Source organism: Stegodyphus dumicola, chromosome 11, assembly GCF_044657685.1.
Source record: "Stegodyphus dumicola isolate Sdum_Otavi_A_Nest chromosome 11, ASM4465768v1".
Taxonomy (NCBI): Eukaryota; Metazoa; Arthropoda; class Arachnida; order Araneae; family Eresidae; genus Stegodyphus; species Stegodyphus dumicola.
The window spans coordinates 136,632,594-136,659,672 of record NC_140778.1 but is presented as its reverse complement, the minus strand read 5'-3'; the positions used below and the strand labels follow the sequence as shown (position 1 = coordinate 136,659,672).

The 27,079-nt window shown below is 32.2% G+C and overlaps 1 protein-coding gene across 10 annotated transcripts in view; it reads right to left on the bottom strand.

Annotated features, from left to right (window-relative positions):
* The window catches only part of LOC118196041 (uncharacterized), a 59,811-nt gene that overhangs the window by 25,914 nt on the left and 6,818 nt on the right, over positions 1 to 27,079 (bottom strand). For 4 of the 10 annotated variants that reach the window (XM_035367406.2, XM_035367405.2, XM_085827246.1 and 1 more), the window contains exons 1-2: positions 8,857 to 8,943; positions 1,704 to 1,880 (exon numbers count right to left, since the gene is read on the bottom strand). The exons of 2 other annotated variants lie outside the window; for them this stretch is intronic. The gene's annotated coding sequence lies outside the window, so the exon portion shown is untranslated. Of the gene's footprint in view, positions 1 to 1,703; positions 1,884 to 2,508; positions 2,528 to 8,856; positions 8,952 to 27,079 lie in introns of those variants that run through there. 4 more of the 10 variants (XM_085827247.1, XM_085827250.1, XM_085827249.1 and 1 more) reach the window with 4 other exon arrangements.

Below are 27,079 nucleotides of genomic sequence, written 5' to 3'. Positions count from 1 at the left end.
TAATTCCTTATGGTGGAGTGACCCTCCTTGGGTGACTTTTGACTTTCCAGTACCAGGTGCTTGTGCAACACCAGTGGATGAGGACTTTGAAAAAGAGCTAAAACCTTCTAGCTTACCAGTTTTATTAATTAATTCAAATTGTGAATTTATTGATAATCTTTTATCTTTAAGTAATAATTTCACTAAACTTTGTAGAATATTAAGCTTTATTTTCAGGTTTTTTCATAACATGAAACATCCCAGGGAGCACAGAAAGGATAAGTTAAGTGTAGAAGAATTGAACCAAGCTTCAGATGCATTGGTAAGATTAGTGCAAAGCAATGAATTTTGTGAAGAAATTTCTTGTTTAAAGAGGAACAAAATTATAAAGAATAGTAAATTAAGTAATCTAAACCCATTTTTGGATGAGAATGAGACTCTTCGTGTAGGTGAGACGTTTACAAAATACAGACTTTGGTCAAAACAAAAAGCATCCCAAACTTTTGCCTTCTAGGCACAAACTTACTAAAATTATAATGGAATCCCTGCATAGAAGATATATACTTGCATATAGGTCCTCAAACGTTATTACATTGCATGAGGCAGGAATTTTGGCCAATAGGAGGAAGAAATTTAGCTCGAAAAATTGTAAATGAATGTATAATGTGCTTTAAAAATAAACCCAAATTATCTGAGCAGCTTTTGGGAATCTTAACTGCAGAGAAAGTTAACCCTAGTCTTCTATCTTATACCTGTGGAATTGACTTTGGCCCATTTTTGATTAAATACAGGGGTCAAAGCTAGGGCACATTTAAAAAAAATTATGTCCCAATCTTTGTATGCTTTGCCGCTAAGGCTCATTTAGAGTTAGTATCAGACTTATCTACAGCCGCATTAATTGCAGCTCTAAAATGCTTCTTCGCAAGACGAGGAAAATCTTCTTGCTTATATTCTGATAATGCTCGTAACTTTGTTGGCGAAAATTCAGAAATAAAGATGTTGCATAATATAATTGTTTAAAAATGTGTATTTCTTTGTCAATTCTGTCAATGTTGAACTATAATGTAAATGCAAATTTGAAATTGAAATTCCAACGCGGGGTGTATATGTTACGTCATCAGCTACACCTATGCACCTCAGCCCTTTAGCAGCATTTTCTGTATATACCGAGAAAAGAATAAAATTATTCATTAGCGGAATACAGTCCATACAAACTGTTTGTCAAAAACAAAAAACCATATACAAATGCTAAATTTACCTTACTTTTGACATATTTTGTTCACATAAAGAGAAAAACAGGTTATTTTATTTTTTTAAATTCATAGTCAAAGAGTTAATGATCTACGAATCCAAGCATGCAGTAGTGTAATTCAAGCATGCGATATTATACAGACATGCAGTAGTGTAACACTTGAAATTTCGAAGAATATTAAACAAGAACTTCTAACTCAAATACAGATGGACACATTAAATACGCTTAAATATTTCTAAATGTCAGCAGTATTAGTAAATCTAAAAAATTATAAAAGCAAGCAGTCATAAGTAGCAGTAAGACTAAAAAATTATTTTGCATTTTTATTCTTCATAATATCCTATTACTGTATGAATTTCTTACTGTAATAAATTGCTGCCATGAGTTAATTCTATTAGTAAATTTTTATATGCTTCATAATGTCACACACACACAATTAGCAAAAGATATATTTATAAGGATGACTGTATACCTGGGATCTGAATTTTATAGATAATGGTGTCCATAAAGTTGTTGTTTCATATTATCTTAGTGATGACATTTTCGTAACAAGATTCTTAATTTTAAGAATTCGTCTCTAAAGATCCAATGCTCATTGTCAAGCATACATATTTTGCAAGCAGATGCAACTTCCACAACTCTAGTTCTGCTACTGAAAATTATTTCAGAGTTTAAATATTAGTAGATGCAACTTTCACAACTCTAGCTTTCTGCATTAAAACTTTATTTTACACTTAAAAGACATTTTTATACTACAAAAGTAGATGCCACATGTTTGAGGAAAATACATTTTAAAAAGAAAATAGTCATTATAAAAAGTAGATCTATTACATATGTTCTAATTTGTACAGACATGGAAAATGGAATATTTTCAAAATACTTTCAATTTCAAAATTATTAACATTATAAACAGAAAAACGGGTTAATTTTTTTAATTCATATTATTATTATGCACTACTTTCAATTTCAACATTATTAACTTTATAAAGAGAAAAACAGGCTAATTTTTTTAATTCATATTATTATTATTCTTTTTTGATAGTCTTGTTTTCTTTTAGAGAAAGAAATGTTTTTAATTAATTAAATGAATTTTATCAGTCAGAATAAAAAAAAACTGTTTATTTATTGTGGTATCATCATTTTGACTCCCCCTCTTCATTTGATTTTCATAAATTTATTAGAGCATGTTATGAATTATTGCACTTACTAATCTTGATGTTAAAACTATAGTAGAAATTAGAAATTACAAAAGAAAAGGTGAAATACTTATTACTTACAAGTTGGCGATTTTCAAAAATTGTTTTTTTGAATTTCCCAAACTATCTCTATCTCTTGTATTTCGGTAAACCACACTTTAACAGTATAAAATACAAATTTTAATTATTAAATAAGAATTAAATGTTATATTAAAAATAAAAAACTCGCATTTTTCATGAAACCCTTCCGCGATTATTTTCTGCTGTGGTAACCATGTGCACAGCGATTTGTTTTTGCTTTAAAAAACATCAGAGACTATAAAAAAATCAGCACTGCACAATGGCCATCTACTAAATGCTTCTCATTGTTGTTCCTTCCAGTGATCTTGTTGCAAATTACTAAAGAAATCCTAAAAAAAATTTACAGTAGTTTATTTTATTGCAAGCAAATTCCAGAAGTGCATATTTTAAAAGTTGAGTTTAAGGCACAAAATATCAATATTTGTTTACAAAAAATTGTTGGAATACAACTAGAAGAATACATATGAAAATTGCGATGTTGCTTGACTGAATGATTCTATGAGCATGTATGCCATTGTCTGGCATATTTTTTTGAAAATTTGGCTACTTCTACTAAGGTGGTTGCAATAACATGCAAGTGCTGTAAACCCTTTCGTGATGTCTTTATCCCTAACATGTCTGTGTCTGAAAATGACCATTATTTTTTAGAGCATAAATAAACAATAGTACTCAGTTTCATCTCTCTAAGAAGACCATGAGACCATCTTACACATGATTATAATTTTTCTTCATAACCAAGCCCTTACAGTAAAAAACACTGCATATCAGAGAATCCCACATATTTGGCAGCATGTACAAACGTTGCATTGCACTTGCTGTTATTTGCTGTATGTACACAGTGATCCGCTTTCATTAAAATATATATATATATATATCAGAGAATTGCACGAATTTGGCACTGCAAAAATGCACACTGGCTACAGAAGACACACATACACATCTCTGAGGAGGTAACTACACTCAGAGATGTGTGTGTGTGTTTGATATAAGTACTCCATACTTATATTTGGGCATAATTACAGTTCTTCATAGTACTGCTCTAAAGTGTATTATGTGTATAATGAAGCAAACAGCTTTTGTACATGAGATACAGCTATCTTCAAACCAATTTCTGGCAAACATTCTAACACTCTGCTTGCTATTTTTCACCTTTCATTTCCATAAATTTCAATCGTTTAAGAAGTAAAATTCATGCAATGTAAATATTTTCATTTTTTACATTTGGATAAATTGCCATATTCTTGAAGAAATGCAACATTTTTTTTATTAGCTTGCATATTGCAGTCTCATTATAAGAGGTGAGGGAAAAAGTGTATTTAATGCAAAAATGAACACTAATTATGCTGAAGAGTACATTTTATTACAAAGTGGGCCATTTTAATACTTAAAGTTTAATTTGAGCAATGCATTGCATAAAGATGACTACAGTCAAAAGTCGTTAATTCGGACCTCAAAGCTAAAAACTTTCTGCACATGCGCCGCGTTGACACATGCGCATAGGCATTTACGCATGGGCGTAAGACCTTTACGACTGCGCATATGTGTGTGCGCAAACGCAGAATACGTTTTCGCGTGCGCGTTTAACGTATAACGGACGGTATAAGCTAAAATTATCTAATTATCTATTTCAGTTAATGTTGATGATTGCGTCGTACCTTAATCTTCGAATTGGATCCGGCTTATTATTTTTTGCAGACTGTAAGAGCAATTTTATAAAAGTAAACTTGAACTTTCGATTATGTCAAATAGAATTTCCGATGCTGAAGCTCCCAAAGGATCTACAAAACGAAAGTATGTTTCGATGTCCATCAAACAAAAAGTGGAATTGCTGCAAAAAATTGATAAAGTCGGTATTCTCGGCACAGCAATTACGGGACTTGAACAGCGGAACTTTGTAACTGAACATTGAAAGAAATGTTTAATAAAGTAAACAAATAAATATTAAGCTTTTTTTTTTTTTTGTAAATTTTGATACACTTTAGATAATAATTGTTCTTTATTTCATAAATTAAGGTTTCATATTTTTAATTTTAGAATTTCTGCATGCCATCTTACGAGATTTAAACTGATGATCTATAATCCGGAATCGTCGAAGTCCCGATGATTCCGGATTAACGACTTTTGACTGTATAAATATATTTCTATAATTTAAAATATAAAAAATCAACTGAAATTTTAAAGATATAAATCTTAAAAACATGATCGTAGGTAAAAATGCTTGTCCCTTTCAAATTTTACGTTATTCAACCTCTTTGTTTTGTAACCTCTTACGGCAAATGCTGTCAATTATTTAGAGATAAAGCTTTTGGCAGCGACTCTTATAGCTTCACTTTCTCTCACCCAGCTCTGCTAGTTAAGTATTCTGGCATTGACCATTTTGCCAGCCAAAGCTAAAATGTACCATTGGAAATTTTGAGGCCATGTTTACTTAGACAGATCTGGACAGACGCAAAGTATGAAACCATTTTAGATTACATTTTCAATTTTCTGTTACTTTAACACTTGGAGTTTGATTTTATACACAAATTGTGTTTTTGCTAAAGTTTTAGTAATGACATTCATTCAAAATTTTCAAAGGATTTCATCGTAAAGGGTTAGCCAAAAGTTTGTTGAAATTTGAAAATTCAATATTTCACGGAATAAAAAAAAAGGCCAACATACGGTGGTGGCAGCAAAATGTTAGTGACGGCACATTAGAATTGTGTATGAAATGAGCTATAGTCAGAGAGGGAATCGGTCCGTTCATGTCATTTCTCTTTTCTACCTCGCCTGCGGGTGTTGCGAATTTATCACATCAATCGTAATCGGACTATTTATTCGAGGAAATGTGTGGTTCTGCTATTCAAACTGTTAATGTGACAGGTAGAAGGTGCACCGATATGTTACAGAATCACATCATCACTAGTCTAGCTGATAACACTTGTTGTAAGGTATGAGTTTTATGTCAGAATAGTGTTCTGCCCCATATTGATACCCACATGAAAGATCTCTTGCACACATCGTATGGTGATAATTACATGCTGAGCCAGCACTTCCGTCAAAATTTGCCTCTCAGGTTCCCAGATCTCTATCCATGTGATAAATTGGTTGTGGGGTTACCCGAAATCGCAAGTCTACCACAATCGTCTGACCTCATTAGGGATGCTTAAAGACAACATTCGATGGCATTCTCTCACTATACCTACAGATATGTTGTATTGCTATTTACAACACTGTCCCTCAACAACAGGTATTACCGACATGTTGAACAATTGTTATAAAGCACATAGTTTCTCTAAAAATCAACTGTTATGCTAATTACTGCTTTTGTTACTATATGACGCACCATCTGTTGGCCGTTTTAAGCACTTTTTTTTTTTTTTTTGTCAATTTTTACCTCTATACTTATTCAGTGAATTATTGAATTTTCAAATGTTAACAGACTTTTGGGTCACCCTGTACTTTAACAGCAATAACTCAATTGACAGTCTAGTACGGTCTAAGAACTGAAGTCAGGCCATATAACAAGACATGCAGATGACCAGAAAGAACCATTTTTAATAGTATACTTTAATACTACACAATATTAAAAAGTACTGCAAATATAAGAACTAAATGTTATAAATAGTTAATAATTTGTTATGATTCTAAAAAGAAAATATTGGAAGCTTTCACCAAAGAATAATTACAAAAATAATATGGATTATATAAGAACACAGTTTTTTCAAATTCGCTGGATTTCTTGGTCAAAATTGTAATTTGACTAAAATAATTTATTGATGCTTCTATTTCTTTATAACTTTTTATGTGTTTTCTTTTTGTGGCAGGAGATATTACAGCAAAAAATTGGGAAATGATGAATGTTGGATAAGTGAAAGTTCTGAATATTTGAGCATATAACATATGCTGTTCATGGGAGAAAGGCCACATGAGAAAAGGAAGAAATTTCTGATGTAGAATTCTAGTTATCTATTATTGCATAAACAGTCATTTGTAATCAACTCTTAAATGCCTAGTATATATATATATATATATGTGATGTATCAGCTTTTGTCCAGAATAAATAGATTTGTGAAGATGTTGTCGTAGCTTAAATAATCAGACGATAAGTTTAAAAAACAGGATCCATTTATTATTATTCAGGAGAAATAGCAGTTACAAAAATCAGATATCCGGAGTAAATAAAAAGAATTACTAATAACTTTTTGTATGAAGTTTACTGCATTGTTACATTAAAGAAAAAGCCCCAATATTCCTTTTGCGAGTCCTTTTATAGCCTCTGAGGCAGAGCTTTCAAGAAATGATGTCAGCCTATCCAGTTCGCTTTTAAATATTTCCAGAACATTCTAAAACTGTACGTGTAGAAAAAGCGGAAAAAACAACTTGACTACGGAGCTGTGGATTTAATTCCATGTACTTTCAAATAAGAGAACGTCACCATTAAAAATTAAAAGAACATACAGTTAGAATTTTAAGTGTATGCTTGACTATGGAATTTTATTATTACAAATATTACCCCCATCTGAAAAGGCTTGAAGCCGGGCGCCTCGACCACAAGACATTCCAAATAGAAAAAATATTTTAAATAATTGCTTAATTTGTTTGAAGAACTCGCATCCAGAATTCGAGTTACAATAATATTAATCTTAAATAGACACTCTCATTATCACACAACCAATAATAATATCAATATATAAATTGTAAATTATATATAAATATATAAATTGCAAACATTAATATTTTTTGATATTAATGTTTGCAAAAAATTTTTAATGTAACAAAGATAGCAGCCTGACACTCAACTTTACCTACATAAGCGCCATCTATATAATTTGAAGAACACACTTCTCTTTAAAACACTTTTGCAGACTCCAGCACTCATATAGTAGGTAAGTTAGAATTAAAACTTACTATTTATTTGCTTTAAGTATTTTTAAAAATTTTTTGTGTAGTATTTAAGTATTTTCTAAATATGAAATTATATTTTTGAGTATATATTTGTTTTTTAAAAATTGTGAATTAGTTCTTTTTGTTTCTTATTGGTTTATATGGATTATGTCTAGTTCTTTTTTAGTTTCTTTTTACTGATATGCATATTCGTGTTGGGGAGGTTTCTGTAAACAAGGGTTTCTAAAATGTATTGGATTCTAAATTAATTTTTCTGGAAAATTTAATTTTTAAAAAAGTTTGATTTGATACTAAACTTTTCATTGTTTATTTCTCAAAATTCTTCATTGGTATTTTTCTTTAAACCTTTAATTTTAAACCTTTCATTTTTATTTTAATTGCTAATTACTCAGGTACCACTTGGTTAGTATTTCTTTTTGGACATTCTTTACTACTTTTGGTTGTGACTTTGACCCTTGCTTGCATGAATGACGAAACACGAATTGAATGATTGGAGAGTTAGGTTTGGAGGCAACTTCCCCTTGATAAGTCTGTATCCTGCCTACTCAACAGTCATTCACTTATGCATTTTTTAAAAAATTGTTTGGATTAATTTTAATTTGCTAAATTAGTGAATTTATTTTAATGGATATATTTTGTTTTTGCACTTGATTTGCTTATACTTCTGAATTTAAATGATATTGTAGATTAGTTCAAGAATTAAATCTTTTATATGTTTGCACATTTTAAAAAAATTTAAAAAAAAATTATTTTGGCTTTTTTTTAAGATTTTGGCTTTAATTTTTTATTTTATCTTTATTTTGGCTTTAATTTGCTTTTTTACTTTTATACGTGTTTGTTAAAATTTAAATTTATTTAAATTTAAATTGTAAATAATATATCTTAATATATTGACATTTATAGAAAATAAAGAAAAATAACATTATGCATGTTTGGGAAAACATTTCTCAAGAACAGTTTCAGGTCTGGATCCAGGTCTTTAGAGATTGCTGCAAAACATTAGAGCAGTTCTTATTTTACAAATCTTTCATTTCCAGTTCGCCGTGGCTTTAATATTAAAATTTCTATTTGAGGTGAGGTATTCCTCTATTTTTTTCTTCATATCATTGACAATTGCAATACTTGACTAATTTCTTAACATTTCCTTTTGACTTTTAGTTTGTTTACAGTATTTCATTTTGACTACTTATTCATATAAAACACTTATTTTGATAATAATCATTTTACACAATAATTTTACTTGTATTTTACCTTTTACTATCGACAATGACAATTATGTCATATACTGCATTGTCGTTCAACACAACTTTCAACTTCAATAGTATTTTATAATTACCATTAATGTCATTGCCAAAAAATTGACACACAAATACAAAATAAATACAAAGATACAAAATAACACACCAAAAATTTTACAGCACAGAAAATTAGACATTAAATAATTAGACGTGTTCTAATTACCTTTAGTAGCAACCACATTTGAGCATTTACCAAAAGGTGTGTCTACCTATTGGTGAGGTAGTTTAAAATTTTCTGGGTCTTGGTAGTGTCGTAGTCTGGAAACATGGACAATATCAGTAGGTTTCTTTGTATGGCAATTCTTTTTATCAATTTCATAATTAACCTCAGATAATTTTTTGACAATTTGGTATGGTCCAGAATAGGGAGCTGTCAATTTACGTGTATTCGGAAATTCAAATTCATCAAACAAAACTAGATCACAAGGTTGAAAATCTACATCTGCAAATTTTGTGTCATAACAACTTTTATTCCTTTTATGATATTCAGTAGTTCTCTCTTTAGTTAGTTAGTTACTAGGGTTTGGTTCACACGCTCTACTTTCCCATTTGTCTGGGGGTGATGGGCAGTAGTTAGAAGTTGTTTTACATTATAATTTCTAAGAGATTTTTTGAATCTAGTGCAGGTGAATGCGGCATTGCGGTCACTAAGGATTTTTTCGGGGACTTGAATTTGGAAAATTTGTTTCAAAATATTAGCATAAGTTTCTGTAGTTGCACTTTTAGATGAAGCCCAGACATATCTTGTGGCGTTATCGATCACAAGATGTAAATATTTTTTTTTTTTGTAGAATTATAATAATTAAAACCGCCGACTGTATCAATAGAAAGACATTCAAAAGGTTTATCAGTTGGGGGTACTTCTTGCATAAGTATAAATTTTTTGGTTTTTTTCTTTTTATTAATTTGACAAACATGGCAATGTTCCACGAAATTTCCAACATCTTTACTAATGTAGGGCCAATAATATTGTGGAGTGATTAAATTTAACATAGCATGAATACCTGGGTGTCCAAATTTTTCATGAGTTTCAGTTAATAGTTTTAATCTTAACGATTTTGGTACGACAATTTTATAACCTTTTTTCTTCTTAATTACCATCAAATCATTTAGTTCTACATATTTTTTATCACACACATTATCACTTTTTTGCTGTTGTATAATTTCATCACGATTAAGTAAATACACAGAATGTTGGAGTTGGTGAGAAACAGGTTGTCTAGAAAGCATATCAGCTTCAATGTTTGTAGAGCCTTTTTGATATTTAACTTTGTAATCAAACATACTGAGTCGGAGTGACCAACAGAATAATCTGCCTCTTAAATTCTTAACATTTTTAAGCCAAACAAGGGCTGCATGATCGGTGTGGATTGTAAATTATTGACTGTGAAGATAGTAATAAAATTTATCTAATGCATCAACAATAGCTAAACATTCAAGTTCTGTAATTGCATAATTTTTTTCGTAATCTTTTAAAGCTCTAGAATGGTAGGAAACAGGGTGTAATACATTACTTTCATCTGGTTGCTTCAAAACAGCTCCCACAGCAATCTGTGATGCATCAACAAAAACATGACAAGGTTTATTTGGATGATACAATTGTAAGACTGGTTTTAAATAAGAATATTTTTCAGTTCATCAAAAGCTGTTTGACATTGATCATCCCAATGCCATGGTACATCTTTTTTCAATAATTTATTTAGAGGAGATCTTAATTTAGCATAATTAAGTATGAATCTATGATAAACATTTACACTGCCTAACACTTTTTGTAGTTCTTTTACATTACTTGGATATTTCAAATTTTTAATACTTTCAATATTTTGGTTATCTGAGGTAACTTTACCCTTTCTAATTTCATTACCCAGAAAATTGATTTTATCTTTGGCAAAGACACATTTACTCTGGTTCAATGTAATACCTTCTTGAATAAATATTTCAAATAATTCACTCAAATGCTGTAGAAAAAAAGAGATAGAGGGCGCTGCGCCGCCCGTATGTTTAGCTAATTAAGAGTTTTCAGCAGAGAGGGTTGAGAGGTAAATGAGAGTGGTTGAGAGAAGTATACCAGTTATCCTGCAAAATGTATATAATACTTGTACATAGTCTTCTCTTCATTAAATAGATTAATTAAAGGAAAGTGTCTTTGTTTGGCCAATATAACACAAGAACCACTGATAATAGAAGATTAAGTAAGTTATTACATACATCAGGTTTTTGGTAGCATCAGGCCAGAAGGTGAGTCATTTCATTTTATCTGCATGCAATTTATCTTTGAAAATGAGTTTTGAAGAAACCGTCGAGAGAAATAGAAAAATTAGAGGTTCGGTTTGTACCAGTGTAACAAAATTAATAAGGAAATTGGATGAGGAATTGCAAAGCGAGAATCCGAACCTAGAAGTGTTGCAGGAATCGCTTTCAGTGTTAATCGAGAGAGAAACTAGCTTGTTAAAATATGATGTTAGTATATTAATGTTATAATATATAAGTTATTAATGCTCAAAGCACTGTTCAGGAATTAGAGACAGAAGTAGAACATTGTTTAGAATACAGTGAATCCATCATTAGATGTAAGTCAATAGATATATTCAAAATGTGGGTAAAACCGGAACAATTTCACAAGTTTCGGAAATCAAAACTAATTATAATACTAAATTGCCTTGCATTACCTTAGAAACTTTCAGCGGCGATTTATGTAAATTTACTGAATTTTGGGCTCAGTATAAAGCTGCCATTCACAAAAACAATACGCTTCAAGATGTTGAGAAGTTTAACTATTTAAGATCTTTACTCACCGGTTCAGCTGCAAAAGCTATAAGCGGATTGCCATTAATAGGAGAAAACTATATAAAGGCCATCGAAATCTTAACTGACAGATTTGGGGAAAAAGAAATATTGGGTAGCGCGCATATGAACGTTCTCCTAGCTTTGAAGCCAGTACGTCCTTCAAGTGATGTATCCAGTTTAAAAAAACTATATGATGAAATAACAGTTCAAACAACAAGTTTAGAGACATTAGATATTAATTTTAATTCTTACGGCAATCTTTTACTTCTTATTTTATATAAGTGTATACCACAATATTTAGGGTTACAGTTTAGTAGGGAGCAAAAGGTCGGCACAGAGTCAACAGTGTCAGATTTATTGTTGTTTCTAAAAAGAGAAGTAGAAGTGCCCGAAAAGTCATTAACTCTGGGTCTTAAACAACAAACACTTCGATAACCAGTGAAAGAAATACCGACAACTATCCTAAGAGTGTTGCTCCAATTAAAAAGAAAATGGTATCAGCGGCGACGCTTAATACATCAGTCGAAAACTATATGTGTGACTTTTGTCTTAAATCTCACCTCTCAAAAGACTGCGACTTAAGTATTTCAGAGAAACACAAAGCGCCATACAATCAATTTAAGTGCAATCGCTGTTTAAAAAAGAAAACCATTTTGTAAGGCAAAATGGGTTTAGATGTAATATTTGCAAATCTTTGTCGCATTTAGAGATGGGCAAGAAAATAAATCCATTAAAAATACTGCAAGCGCAGCAAAGGAGACAAATGTTAATTCACTATTCCTCGAAACACTGAGCAAACAAATTCCTAATGACGTGATTTATTATCAAACATTGAGAGGTCAACTGGTAGGAAATAATTCCACATTTAACGTTAGATTGTTATGCGACTCAGCTTCCGAAAGATCTTATGTTTGTCAGTCTATTTCCAGAAAAGCAAGTTTACCAACTATTGGTACAGAAAGATTAAGAATTCATACATTTGCATCTTCGAATCCTCCAGTGCGAGAATTTAAAAGGAAAAGACTTTCTTTAAAAAATAAGACCGGGTTCACTCTAATCATCGAAGCACTCGAAGTAAAAACCATATGTTCCAATGCATACCCAGGCCATCTGCAGAAATTATAAACAAACTTCGCCAACAAGGATTTCACTTATCTGACAGCTGCGATAGTGAAGTGACAGAGGTACCGATTTTAATTGGGAATGATTACTTGAACTACATTTTAACGGGGAAAACACATCGGTTAACAGACTATTTAATACTGCATGAAAGCATATTCGGTTGGACGTTGAGTGGTAGAGTGGGGGGGGGGAGACAGTAAGAAGTTAAGTTCAGGGTCAGACTCCACCGGCTTGTTTATACATATCGATTCGGAAGAGGAATTAAAAATATCAGAACAGATTCGTCAGCTTTGGGAGATTGAAAGTCTAGGAATCTCTGAGTGGGCGTCAGAAAGGAGTGCTGGCGATGAGCGAATAATTAAACAATTTGAAGAGGATTTGAAATATGTAGACGGGAGGTACGAGGCTCGCTTGTTGTGGAATAGGAGTCCAGAGCATTTGGAAAATAATTTTGGTTTAGCGAAAAGGCAGTTCGAGCTTTGTGAGGGAACAGTTTATGGAGATAATTAAATTTCAGACACAAAACAACATTATTCAAGAGTGTGAGGATACGAGAGAGGGGTACTTTATGCCATTCCAAGCAGTGGTCCGTAAAGATAAAAAAAGCACTCAAGTTCGAATGGTATTTAATTGCAGCAGTATGGAAAGAGGAAAGCTATCGTTAAACGATTGCTTAGAAAAGGGCCCAAACCTAAATCCGAATATTTTGGATATCATTCTTGCCTTTCGAAAATTTAAAATTGGATTCTGCGGTGACATAGAAAAGGCGTTTTTGATGATTGGGATAGCAAGGGAAGATAGGCAGTATTTAAAATTTCTCTGGTATCCTGATAATCACAGTGAGGACTTTAAAATTATGCAAATGAACAGAGTATTATTTGGATGTAGTTGTTCACCATTTTTATTGAGTGCAACGATCAAATGTCATTTAAAGAAATATGCGGAAACAAACAAAAACTGTGTCGAGATGTTAAATAGCTCACTGTATGCAGACAATTTGTGTTATGGAGGGGAAAGTGTAGAATCAGCTTTCAGCCTTTCATCGGAGGCGGTATCTATTTTGAGAGACGCAAGTTTTAATTTGAGAAAGCTAAACACTAATTCTAAAGAGCTATATGACTTGTGGGTTCAGAAAGGGTTGTGTGAAGAAAGTAGGTCTGAGAGAGATAGTAAGCTGAAAGTGTTAGGCTTGGTGTGGAACTTAGAAGAGGACAGTTTGAGAGTAGACGTTGCATCATTGTTGAGTAGTTTAATTAGTTGAGAAATAGTAAAAGATCGGTGTTAAGCACAGCAGTTACAGTGTTTGACCCAGTCGGATTTATTTCTCCATTTGTGGTGCGAGTTAAGAGACTGATGCAGGAAATATGGGAGAGAGGTTTGGAGTGGGATGCAGAGTTGCCAAAGGAGTTATGGTGCAAATAATTGAGGAATTAAACGTGTTGCAAATAGAGAGGTACTACTTTCCAGAAGTTCTAAGTAAAGGGCAGTTGGTTAAAATTCATATTTTCAGTGATGCGTCACTAGTGGCATATGGAGCGGTGACATATTTTAGATGTAAGAATGAGAGAGGAGATGTATGTACATCGTTTATAATGTCGAAGAGTAGGATAGCTCCATTAAAAAAGTTGTCCCTCCCTAGGTTGGAATTGATGGGGGCTGTAGTTGCAGCTAGGTTAGGAAAATATTTATTGAAAATGTTTCAGAATTTGGTAGGTAAGTTAGTTCTGTGGACGGACTCCGAAATTTGCTTGTGTTGGATAAAGGGGTCAGCGCATGAGTGGAAGCGGTTCGTGTCGAATAGAGTTGCAAAAATACAAGACCGTACCTCGCCTGAAAAGTGGAAATATTGTCTAGGGTCGGAAAACCCAGTAGATAAATTAACTTGTGGTGAAACAGCAAATGCATTGGTGAAAGATAATAACAGGTGGCATGGTCCATCATGGTTGAAAGATTCTAAAGATCAATGGCCTGAGCAGAAGTTTAAAGTAGAAACTGATACTCAAAATTTGGAACATTTAAGCACTTACGTTAAGGTGACTATTCCAGAAGAAGAAAATGTGTTAGACATTACCAAATTCAGTAGTCACGAAAAATTGTTGAGAGTTACAGCTTGGGTAAAGTGGTTTGTCGCCAAGCTAAGAAACGTGCCTGTGAAGAAGGTCATCTTACTGTATTGGAGATCCAAGAAGCTGAAGAGTACTGGATAAAACACGTACAGAGAGCGAATTACTTTTCGAATATTCAACAATTAGAGATGAATAATCTAATAACACCAGATTCTAAGCTTTACAGTTTAGCACCATATCTGGACAGTAGAGGTATTTTGCGTGTCAGAGATTGTTTGGAACAAGCAGAATTAATAGATGATGAAAAACATCCCATTATTCTGCTGAAAACGAAGTTCACTGAACTAGTGATATTTAGTGAACACATAAAATTATTCCATTCAGGAGTCATGGCAACATTGTCCAAAGTCAGGAATAAATTTTGGATATCTAAAGGAAGACAAGTAGTAAAGAAAGTTATTAACGCTTGCCTGGTGTGTAAAAAGTTCGCAGTGAAGCCCGCCAAAAAGTTAACGGGTCAGTTACCCAGAGATCATGTAGTCCAAAGTAATCCTTTCACAGTTGTAGGCATTGACTTAACGGGAGCGGCTACTATTAGAGAAAAAGCGGATAACCACAAAAAGGTGTACACTGCTCAAAAAAAAAAAAAAAAAAAAAAAAAAAAAAAAAAAAGGACAGTGCTATATCTCCCGTTCTACTGGGGTGATTCACGAAATTCAAATTGCGTTCTTCATGTCTCGAAAGCGTGACTTAGGATATATATTAGATTTATATATAGCACTATTCTAACATAGGTATTTTGACACAAAATCGGACTTTTTCTGAAATAACATACCAATTTTTTTACATATTTCGATTCTACGACTCAAATTATGCCAGAATACCAAGTTTTGTAAAAATCGTACAAGTAGTTTTTGAAATATTAGCTCTCAAAATTTTAGCTCCTCAATGTTAATTGAATTTGGCAAATATTTATTTATATCTCTTTTTTTTATTAAACATTTTTGATTTTTTCTCTCACATTTTGAAATTTAGGTTCATTCCAAATAAAATTTACCCATTTTTTGTGTTTTATTTTTTAAATTTCTATTTTTAAATCATTTTTATAAATTTTTCGAAAAAAATTTTGAATTATAACCTATAAAATTTTTACCATCATCTTAAAGTAGGTATATTTTTAAGCATATCTTCAAAAAAATTAGACTTTTTTATTCAAAATTTTCTAAGATATACACAAATTTACATATTTTTGCGTTTTGAAATTTGGCATCTTTTTTTTGAGCGATAATAACGCCAAATGAGGTCTATGGATTTTTGTTACACTGTATTGCCACAGCTATTTTTAACCTTAAATTTCAAGTAAAATTTTATGGAGAATTTATTATATGACATGTTTTCCCTCAATGATGCGTAATAAATATTTGTTAATACTATATGAAAAGCTATTTTTTTAAATAAATTTTTTAAATTTCTCTCTATTTTTTTTTTTTTAATAAGAGTAAATTTTTGTAAGAGTAAATTTTTACCTTCGGCGTTTTATCGTCTGCTACTTTACTTCGTTTAAATTGAATTATCTAAAACTGAGAATTTTCGTTTGATGTTTATTTGAATTTTATGACATTAACTGCACAATTTATTTCTAAACAAACTGATGCTTTTGAAGTGGCTGAAAGAGCGGATGGTACTATCATCCATATTTTTAAAGCACAGTATATTTTTATAGAAACATAAGATTTAGAATAATCATTTTTATAAAAGTCAAATTATGATATAAATATACAACCCTCTAGAGACTGAATTAATGGAAGTTCAATGGTTATGTAGAAATGATCTACTTAATCGCTGGATAAGTCAGCAGATTCCGTGGACAAGTAAGAATAATTATATAAACGACACCCAACATTCTGAATTCAATTAACAACGAGGATACGATGTTTATTAAATGAATTCAAGAAGTTTAAAAACATAAAAAATCAACTCATTTTTTATCCTAAAATGTATTTTTGTGCGTAGCGTATTTTCATTATTCTAATTTAAAATTCTAATAATTCTTAAAATTCTAATTTAAAATGTAATTGTCAAGAACTGATTCCTAATCATCAGCAATATAATAAGTAATTATTGCGGTTATTAATAAATCCTTCTTATAAAGTAATTTCAAATATTTCAAAAAACTTTCTGTCTGAATGCAAATATTTTTCTGTGCAAATATTTTTAATTTTATATTAATCAAGATTGCACACGATATTATTTATTTGCACTTCAATTCTTAACGTCAGTTCTAGTAGAAGTTACAAATCAATTATATTTAATTAAGGATTGGATTGGATTGGATTATTTAATTATGGCAAAGCACACAAGGGCTATCTGCCTAAAGGGAGGGATGCCTTCGTGGAGGACTTTCTAAGGAAAACTGGCCTGTATACACGTTACACATCGGGAAAACCACGAAAACACCCATGCAACCAGCCTGTTCGCGGGATTCGAACCTCGGACCGAACTACCAGTGATCAGCGTCTTTACCGCTCGGCCGTTTGTGGGCCTTTATGAAATGGAAGGTGATAACTTTATTTAAAATGATTGTCAAAAATACCAAAAGGTTTCAAAAAGTTAGATATTTTTAATATACTTTCAGAATGCTTAAAGAAAAAGAGAAGAAAAATAAATTTTTTCGTAAAATTTAGTATTTGTATTTTTTTAAATTTAAAACTTTTCAATGTTATGATATTTGATTCTTGCAATTTCAAAAATAAAATATTTGACTAAAATATGAATAACATTTTAAGAAACCAAATGTAGGATAAAATTGTGTAAAGCAATGATAAGACTGTTTAAAGCAGTGTATGCAAGTCATCCTAAGTTAAAATGTCAGTTATACATCTCTCTTATTTATATATATCTTTTCTGAACGGAACATTGAAAGGCATGTAAAACTGTGCTTTACTGTATTTTCTCTTTTAATATAGTATGTAGTTTTCAAACTCATCGTAGTCTGGGTTACAAAGTATTCTTCCGAAAGAAACGCAGTTCAAATAAATAAAATCAAATTCTGGAAAATTGATATTAATAAATACATTTAAAATGCTCAGTTAGAAGGAATAAATAGAAAATTTTAAAACAATTATCTGAAGAGACAATGCAACATAAACAATTAAAATAAAAGGATAAAAATTTAAAAAATACCTAAAATAATAACTATGACGAAAAATATATATATAGAAAACTATTTGAAAAAAATAAACGCTGCACCTTTATTTACGCAGTTCGAATAGGTAAATAGAAATTTTTTAAAACAGTTATTTGAAAAAAAAAAAAAAAAAAAAAAAAACGTGCAACTTAAACAAAATGAAATTCGAAAAAGAAAAAATTACTTAAAATAATAAGTTATAATTAAAAATATAATATAAAGAATATTATTTGGAAAAAAGGAACGATGGTGACTTTCTTTCCTCTCACGGGAAAGGAAACTAGGTTGCCATATATTAAGAAGTTCGCCAAGTGAAGTATTCTTGGCGCAAACTGACAAAAAAGTGCCGACATAAATTTGTGAATTTCTCCGTAAATTTCGCTCCAAATTTTACAAAATTTCATATTTAGGCATAATTTGAGTCGTAGAATCGAAATATGTAAAAAAAATTGGTATGTTATTTCAGAAAAAGTCCGATTTTGTGTCAAAATACCTATGTTAGAATAGTGTTATATATAAATCTAATATATATCCTAAGTCGCGCTTTCAAGACATGAAGAACGCAATTTGAATTTTGTCAATCGGCCCAGTAGATCGGGAGATATAGGACTGTTCCCTTTTTTTTTTTTTTTTTTTTTGAGCAGTGTACATAGCCTTATTTACATGCGCCATCACTCGTGCTGTACACATTGAAGTGGTTTCAGATATGTCAGCAAAAATTTTCATTTTTTCATTACGACGTTTTTTAGCAAGAAGAGGGAGCTGCAAAGTGATTTATTCAGATAATGCCAAAAATTTCCGCAGCACATGTGAAATAATTAAAGGATTTAAAAGAATCAAAGCAGATCCAAGTGTGAGTGATTTCTTGACATCCAAAAAGGTAACATGGAAATTCATACCTGAGCGTTCAACATGGTGGGGAGGGTTCTGGGAGCATTTGATGAGAAGTGTCAAGGAACCTCTGAAGAAAATTTAGGGAGAGCATTACTGACTTTCGAAGAGCTCTCTACAATATTAACTGAACTCTAGTATGTGCTAAATAATAGTCCTTTAACATACGAGAGTAACGAGCTGGGTGAACCTCGCCCGCTCACACCTTCACACTTTTTATTGCCAGGACGTGGTACATTTAACTTTCCCGAGCATTTCTTGGAAATTTTTAATAAGGTATCCGACAAAGAGACTTTAACTAGGAGGAAGCTTTACCAATCTAAGCTCTTAAAATTAATATGGATCAAGTAGAAAGAGCAATATTTACTCCATCTTAGAAATGCGCATAACTTTGCTAATCCTAAAACAGAGCAGAACCTTAAGACTGGAGACATTGTGTTGGTAGAAGGACCAAAACAACCCAAACTACTTTGGGACATGGGTATAATTGAAAAGGTGATTATAGGAAGAGATGGACATGTTCGAGCGTGCCTCGTTCGCACGCCCAAAGGACAATTCAGAAGATCGATCCAGATGTTATATCCTTTCAAGATTAAATTTAGAACTTTGATATTATTGAGTTTTTATTATATTATTAATTATTATGTTCATTTGTGGCTTTGATATATACTAGTATAGATTATTCTTTTATATTATTCATTTATATATGTCGTACTATTTAGTATTAATCCATTATTAATTAATGTTGATATTGTTATGTAAGTAAGTTTGTGTACTCTTATTAAAGAGTACAGGTTAGGAGTGATGTAGAAAAAAGAGATAGAGTGCGCTGCGCCACCCGTATGTTTAGTTAATTAAGAGTTTTCAGCAGAGAGGGTTGAGAGGTAGATGAGAGTGGTTGAGAGAAGTATACCAGTTATCCTGTAATCTGTATATAATACTTGTACATAGTCTTCTCTTCATTAAATAGATTTAGTTAAAGGAAAGTGTCTTTGTTTGGCCAATATAACACAAGAACCATCGATAATAGAAGATTAAGTAAGTTATTACAAATGCTTTAGATGTTGTTCTTTGGAAGAAGAGTAAACAATTATGTCATCAAAATAACTACAAGCAAATTGGATTTTAGTTTTAGTGAGGATGCATTTAATAACTCTGTTAAAGATAGCCGGTGCATTTTTGAAGCCAAAAGGGAGTCTTAGCCATTCATACAGTCCAAAATTTGTAATAAAAGCCAATTTTTCGGTGTCATCAGGGTGAATAGGAATGTGCCAAAACCCTGATCTTAGATCTATTGTAGAAAAAACATTTGCATTACTTAACTTGTCTAATAAAAAGTCTATCCGGGACAGGGGATGAGCATCAACTTAATTTGCTAATGAATTCAACTTACGATAATCAATACACATTCTGGTTTTTTTGCCCTCATCGCGTTTTAATACTAAGGTTACTGGGGATGCATAAGGACTACTACTTTCTTTAATAATTCCATTTTTTAATAATTGATCAATTTGTCGTCTAATTTCTTCTTCTTCCTTAGGGGAAGTTCGATAAGGTCTTAAAGTGACAGGCAAATCAGAAGTCAAGTTAATTTGTTGTGGTTCAATGTTAATTTTACCTACATCATATTTATTTTTGGAAAACACATTCTTATATTTATTTAACAATTTAATTAATTCAGGGTTTTCTTCCTCCATACTCTCTGAATTTGTTGTTATTTCACATCACTTTGTTGACTTTTTAGTTTTACATTACTTTCATTAGTTACATTAACTCTTGTTACTTTAGACATCTTATCATCATTAAACTTCATAATATTAGACTTATTACCTTCATTAACTATTATACCTTTACACACATTATTTTCATTAGATATATTACTTTCATCAACACTTATTACCTCAGAGATATTACTTCTAGGTTTTGTCTTAACTGATGGCATTACATTACTGTTTTCTTCAAGTACTTGATCAAGTTGTACATGCAAAGAAACTGTTATTTACAATCACAGAATTTGAAATGTCTTCATTTCTTTGAGTTACCACTAAATTACTACAATCAATTTTTAATTCAAATAATTTACATTCATTTAAACCCAAAATAACATAATTTAAATTAGTATCTAACATTAACAAGTTAATTAGTTTAATAATATTTCCAATTTTCATTTGTAATCTACACATTTTATCAATAGAAAAATTTCCTTTAGTTTGTCTAATTTTAATACCTTTTACCTTTTGAACTTTTAACTGTAAATTGCTTGCAGATTTTTCTGAGATGATAGACAATGTTGCGCCAGTGTCCACGACACAGTCGACAGATTTGCCATGGGATAAAAATCCCTTAATTCTTAGTTCTGAAATTCCTTAAGAATCAGACCCCGAATTTTTGTTTTCCACATTAGAATTAGTTTCAGTTTCGTTGTTCTCATTTCGGAATGGGCAGATTTGAGCCCAGTGATAACAATTTGGTATCCCTTTTTTGGTACATATTCTACAAGGTGATGGGGCTATACCATCAAAATTACTATTAGTATGGTGACTTACAACTTTCTTTCCGTTGTTGATATTGCTGTTAGATTTATTTCCAATTTGTTGAAAACTATGAGGTTTGTAGATGGATTGGGTCGATTAGCAACAAACTGACGATTATTATTTCAGAAATTAGCTTGTCTGAATTGTTGACTATTCCTATCTCTGTTATAATTTTGCGAATTTTCATCTTTAAATTCATGAATTTGTCAAAGTTTGTGGGCTTGTTCTAGCCAAGTTATAGGATCAGCAGGACTTTGAACAATCATCAAAGACTTTAAGTTTGTTGGCAAACCATCTGTTAAACCTTCTAAAATCATTGATTTATCCAAATTAAGCCACTTACCCACTTCCATTTTCTTTCGAAAGTAATTCGTGATGTCTTCTCTGGCGTTATATTTTAAATTAGCGAAGTCGCCGAAAGTAGTTAAGGTGGGATCGATAAAGTTTTCTTTTAATATTTGTTCAAATTCTGAGTAAGTTTTTAGCTCATAGCAATTTTTAATACAGAGCCAGAGGGCTTTTCCCTTAATGTAACGAGAAATATTTTGAAGTTTCCAATTTTCGTCCTTATTTTGGCAGACTTTGTTAAAATAACCTAACCAAGAAATTATGTCACTGTCCTTAGAATCTTCAAATGAAATAATATTTAAATCTATTGTTTCTTGATTCACGTTCAGTGAATCGTCAAGATTAACGGGTTCCTGATTCGTCAACATTGTAACTGAAACTTTAAAATTTTCTTGAGAACAAAAAATGTGCACTTTTCTCAAAATATTTTTACAATAGTTAAAATATGTTTTTTTTTTAAAACCAAAAACTCTTCAGAGTATTATCAACACTTCTTAGAATAATAGACTTAATTAAAATTTGTATTCTCAAATTTTATGATTATCACTATACATTACAGGATAATATCAAATCTTACTTAGAATACTATTAATTAGAATAAGACTTGAAATTTAAATAAACTCGTCATGTGGAAAATATCACCAAAAAGTATTTAAATGCCAATCCAAATATGCACGAACCACATGTCCATTTTGGCGGATATACAGTCAAAAGTCGTTAATTCGGACACCCATAATCCGGAATGATCTATAATCCGGACCTCAAAGCTAAAAACTTTATGCGCATAGGTATTTACGCGTGCTTTACGACTGCGCCTATGCGTGTGCACAAGCGCAGAATACGTTTCCGCGTGCGCGTTTTATGTATAATGGACGGTATAAGCTAAAATTATCTAATTATCTATTTCAGTTAATGTTGATGATTGTGTTGTTCCTTAATCTTCACATTGGATCTGGCTTATTATTTTTTGCAAACTGTAAGAGCAATTTTATAAAAGTAAATTTGAACTCTCGATTATGTCAAATAGAATTTCTGATTCTGGAGCTCCCAAAGGATCATACAAAATGAAAGTATGTTTCGATGTCCATCAAACAAAAAGTGGAATTGCTGCAAAAAATGGATAAAGACATGAAGAATGTGACAGAGAGGTTAGTGAAGACGAAAAAATTTCGATTGACGAGTTGGTATTCTCTGCACAGCAATTAACGGGACTTGAACAGTGGAACTTTGTAACTGAACAAGAAATTATGTCTGTTTATAGAATTAAAAAGAAAGTATTATCACATAAAACGAAGCAACTTAAAAACTTACACTGAAAGAAATGTTTAATAAAGTAAACAAATAAATATTAAGCCTTTTTTTTTTTTGTAAATTTTAATACCTTTATAATTGTTCTTTATTTCATAAATTACGGTTTCATATTTTTAATTTTAGAATTTCTGCATGCCATCTTACGAGATTTAAACTGATGATCTATAATCCGGAATCGCCGAAGTCCCGCAGATTACCACTACCGCAGATTACTTTTTAATATCTGCGCCATCAAAGATGCTTCCAATTTATCACACACACACATATCTAGCGATCTTGTCCAGGAATGACCTCTTTTATGCAAGGCTTTTAACATCTTACTTTAATAATTTGTTTGGCAATTTATTCTGCATGCACTTTTTTTGACCATTTACTTATTCAGTTTTTTTACAGTCTTTTACCTGCAAACAGTCCATTTTTACAGAGTCATTCCCCTGTCTAAAGTATGGCGCTGAAACCCGAGAAGTAACAAGGAAAAATAGAAATGGTGAAGAATACAAAAGCCTATGATGTTCCTGCAAAGGATGTCACACATATCAATCAATAAGAAAACAAAACACTTTTATTAGTTTTGAGGATGTCAGAAGTCGCTGTAACGGCACACTTTTCGTTATTAGAGATTTTGGAACTTGTTTATTATTAGAGCTCTGATACTTTTGAGCGACTACTCAGAAGTTTACTGATAAAACACATCACACTATATGCAATTGGTAGAATTTGTGCCATGATGTCTCTGTAGAGATGTTCGAAAAGAGAGATCCTTTCGGTGGCCCCAGGCAAGTGGTGGAAATTGACGAATCACTTCTACAAGGAAAGTGAAAATATATCTGGGTCGCATGCTTCTTGGAGATGAAAGAGTTGTCTTCAGATGATTCTGACACAGGAGATATAGTAAATCAAAGAAACCATGGCAAACGGATTGAAGGAGGACCTTGAGTCTTTGGTCCAATGTGTTGAAAAGATAAATTGGAAACACATTTTTACTTCCTTGTACGAAGTAAAAAGGAAGTATTGTAATTGCGAAAAGTTTCAGGCAGCATATTTCAACGAAAAGATCCATTTTGACCGCTATTGAATGCAATTTAACGATGTTTTTGCCTAATATCTGTACGTAAGGACAGAATAAAAGACTTGTTTCTACAAAAAAAAAAAAAAAAAAAAAAAAAAAAAAAAAAAAATTATAAAACTGCATTAAAATTAATTCTGAAGAGAATTTTTTGTGGCGTCTGTACGGAGGTACGTGCGTACGTATCTCGCATAACTCAAAAACAAGTAGCCTCAGAACGTTGAAATTTTGTATAAAGGACTGCTATAACATGTAGATGTGCACCTCATATTTTGGTTGCAATCGGCCGCACCAAACGTCCACTTTGTTACCCGGCTCAGTGATCTCAGTTTCTTTACTCTTATATGTTTGTAAATTATACAGTTTTTGCTTTCAAAATGATTGAATTATGTTGTTTTTATCTTCCATTTAAGGTTTTATGCCTTTAGTAAATCTGTATGCAATATTTTTAGAATTATCATCAATTTTAAAGTATTTTAAGTGCCACTAAGCCTTTTTTTGATGGCGGCCATTGATTGTTTACATTTGAAACAGCAGACTAGTGGATTTGTTGCCAATCTAGAGAAACTTTGCTTCGCAACAACAAAGATAACGCCTTCATTTATTATTGCCAATTAAATCATGCTTAATTCTTTCTGCTATTTTTTCGAGAATATAAGTGTTTAAGATTTACTTCGTAATTTTTAATATAGGTATTTTGAGTTTTTATGTATTTTTACCTTCTCGCGAAGTGAGAACTGAATAAATTGAATGAGAAATACTCGATTGTCTGTGAAAAACTGTTTCTTTTTTGTTTTGTTTTCTTAATTTCTTTTATACATCGTTCTAGATTTATTATAGTATTTGAATAGAACATGTGGCAACGATTAGATAATTCTATTCTTTAAATGATATAAAATTTGTGCATTATGAGTAATAAAAGTGGATTAAACAGATTTTTTGTAAATTAAAATTATGAAAAATCCAAGCATACAGAATTTTTACAACTATTACTTGTATAGCTAAGATTGAAAATAGCCATTTTTGTAATTTTTATTTTGAAAAATTAATTTGTAATTTCATAATTTGAAATAATTTTCATTCCAATGAGCTATAAAATATTTATTTGATTCAGTGAATTATTTACAAAATTTCTTCCCAGGCTTTAGTAATACCTATTGATTTAATTTTCAAGTTAAGTATTTGGTTAGTCTATACTTAAGAGTGGCCCCTTGGATTAACGCCAAGTTGTTGTTTCATTTATGGTAACCTGAGTAGTTGAATGCTATAGAAACCCTATTATGATGTAACTGGTTGCGTGGTTGCGGTGAATTTGACTGATAGGAAAAGATTTGTAACGGCTGTTCCCATTGTGTTGGATGTTAGTTAGGAAATACGTTGATTATTTTGTGCTTTACATGGTAAAATGGCTGAATGTGGTAAAATTAATTTGACGTTTTTGTACGACTTGGAACGAAAGGGGAAAAAAGCATTAATTAAATGGTGTGTAAATGAAGGTTTACTTACCAGCCATTATAAGTGTCCTGTTTGTACGAAAGAAATGCATATGGTTGAATGTAAAGATCATTCAGATAGCTTTGAATGGGTTTGTCGCAAGAAAGGTTCATACGAGAAATGCCACCAACAGTCCGGCACTACGGAGGATATTTTTTACTCTTAGTTTTGGTGGTAACTCTGCGTAATAATAGAATTGTGAAAATGGAAACGGCACTGGCATTGTAGATTGCTGATTGCAGGAAAAAGACGGTGAGTTTGGCCACTAATATAATCAGGACAAAGGCCAAAGCTCTCTACGACCAGATCTTGCCCGATAACGACAATGAAGAGGCTGAAGAACGTGCTGATGAACCTCAAGCCAGTAATAGCGCTGCCAGGAGTGATTCCCCTCTTCGAGGATGAGGCTTTTCAGCCAGCAAAAGCTGGTTCGAAAAATTTCAAAAAAGATATGGCCTCAGAAATGTGTTTCTGTATGGTGAGGCTTCCTCTGCTGACAACAATGCTGCTTGTTGTTACGTGGAGGAAGAGCTTCCTAACCTCATCAGTAACGTAGGCTACCTCCCTGCACGTTTTCAACATGGATGAAAGGATGAAACATGCCTTTTTTGGAAGAGGATGCCTTCGAGTACATTCCTCTTCAAAGACAAAGTGAAGAGGCCAGGCTTCAAGGCTCACAAAGACAGTGTGACTGTCATCATGGCTGGCAATGCTGCAGGTTTTAAGCTTAAGCCAGGCCTTACTTATGAAGCAAAAGTCCATGTGCATTAAAAAACAAAAATAAGGCTCTGTTGCCCATGTTCTGGATGCATAACTCCAAGGCCTGGATAACGAAAGCTCTGACCCTTGAATGGTTCCTCCATTGCTTCATTCCCCAGGTGAAGCTGTATCTGGCTGAAAAGGGCCTCCCCTTTAAGGTTCTTCTCCTGATGGACTTAGCAGGAGGCTATGCAAAGGACCTGCAATATGACAGTGTGTAGATAGAGTTTCTGCCCCCGAAGACTACATCTCGAATTCAGCCGATGGATCAGTCATTTATGCCTTTAAGGCACTCTACACTCGCTCCACAATGGAAGCACTCATCTCAGCAGTTGACGATGCCAATGACGAAATCACCTTGAAAGCATACTGGCACAATTACGACACTGCCTCATGTTTGTTTAATATTCAGCGAGCATTAAAGAACACGAAGAGTGAGACCATAAATTCTAGCTGGAAGAAATTATGGTCGAATGTGGTGGATGACTATCCAGGCTTCACTCCTGAAAAAGTTCATCACTCAGCGGTGGACAAGGCGGTGAGGCTGGCTCACATCATAAGGAATGAAGGATTTGTCAACATGACAAAAGAAGAAGACAATGCCCTTATCGACTGCCACTGAGACCCACTGACCGATGAAGACCTCCTTGAGATGGCAAAGTCTGCAAGTGAGGAAGAAAACAAAGAGCAAGATGAAGAAGAAACTGAAAAGCGTGGCCTTACCTTGGAGAATCTGCAACATGGCAAGAGCGATGCAACAATTTGCACAAGACATTGACGACAATATGGTTCGAGCTGCCGAGTTCAGTAATCGCGTTGAC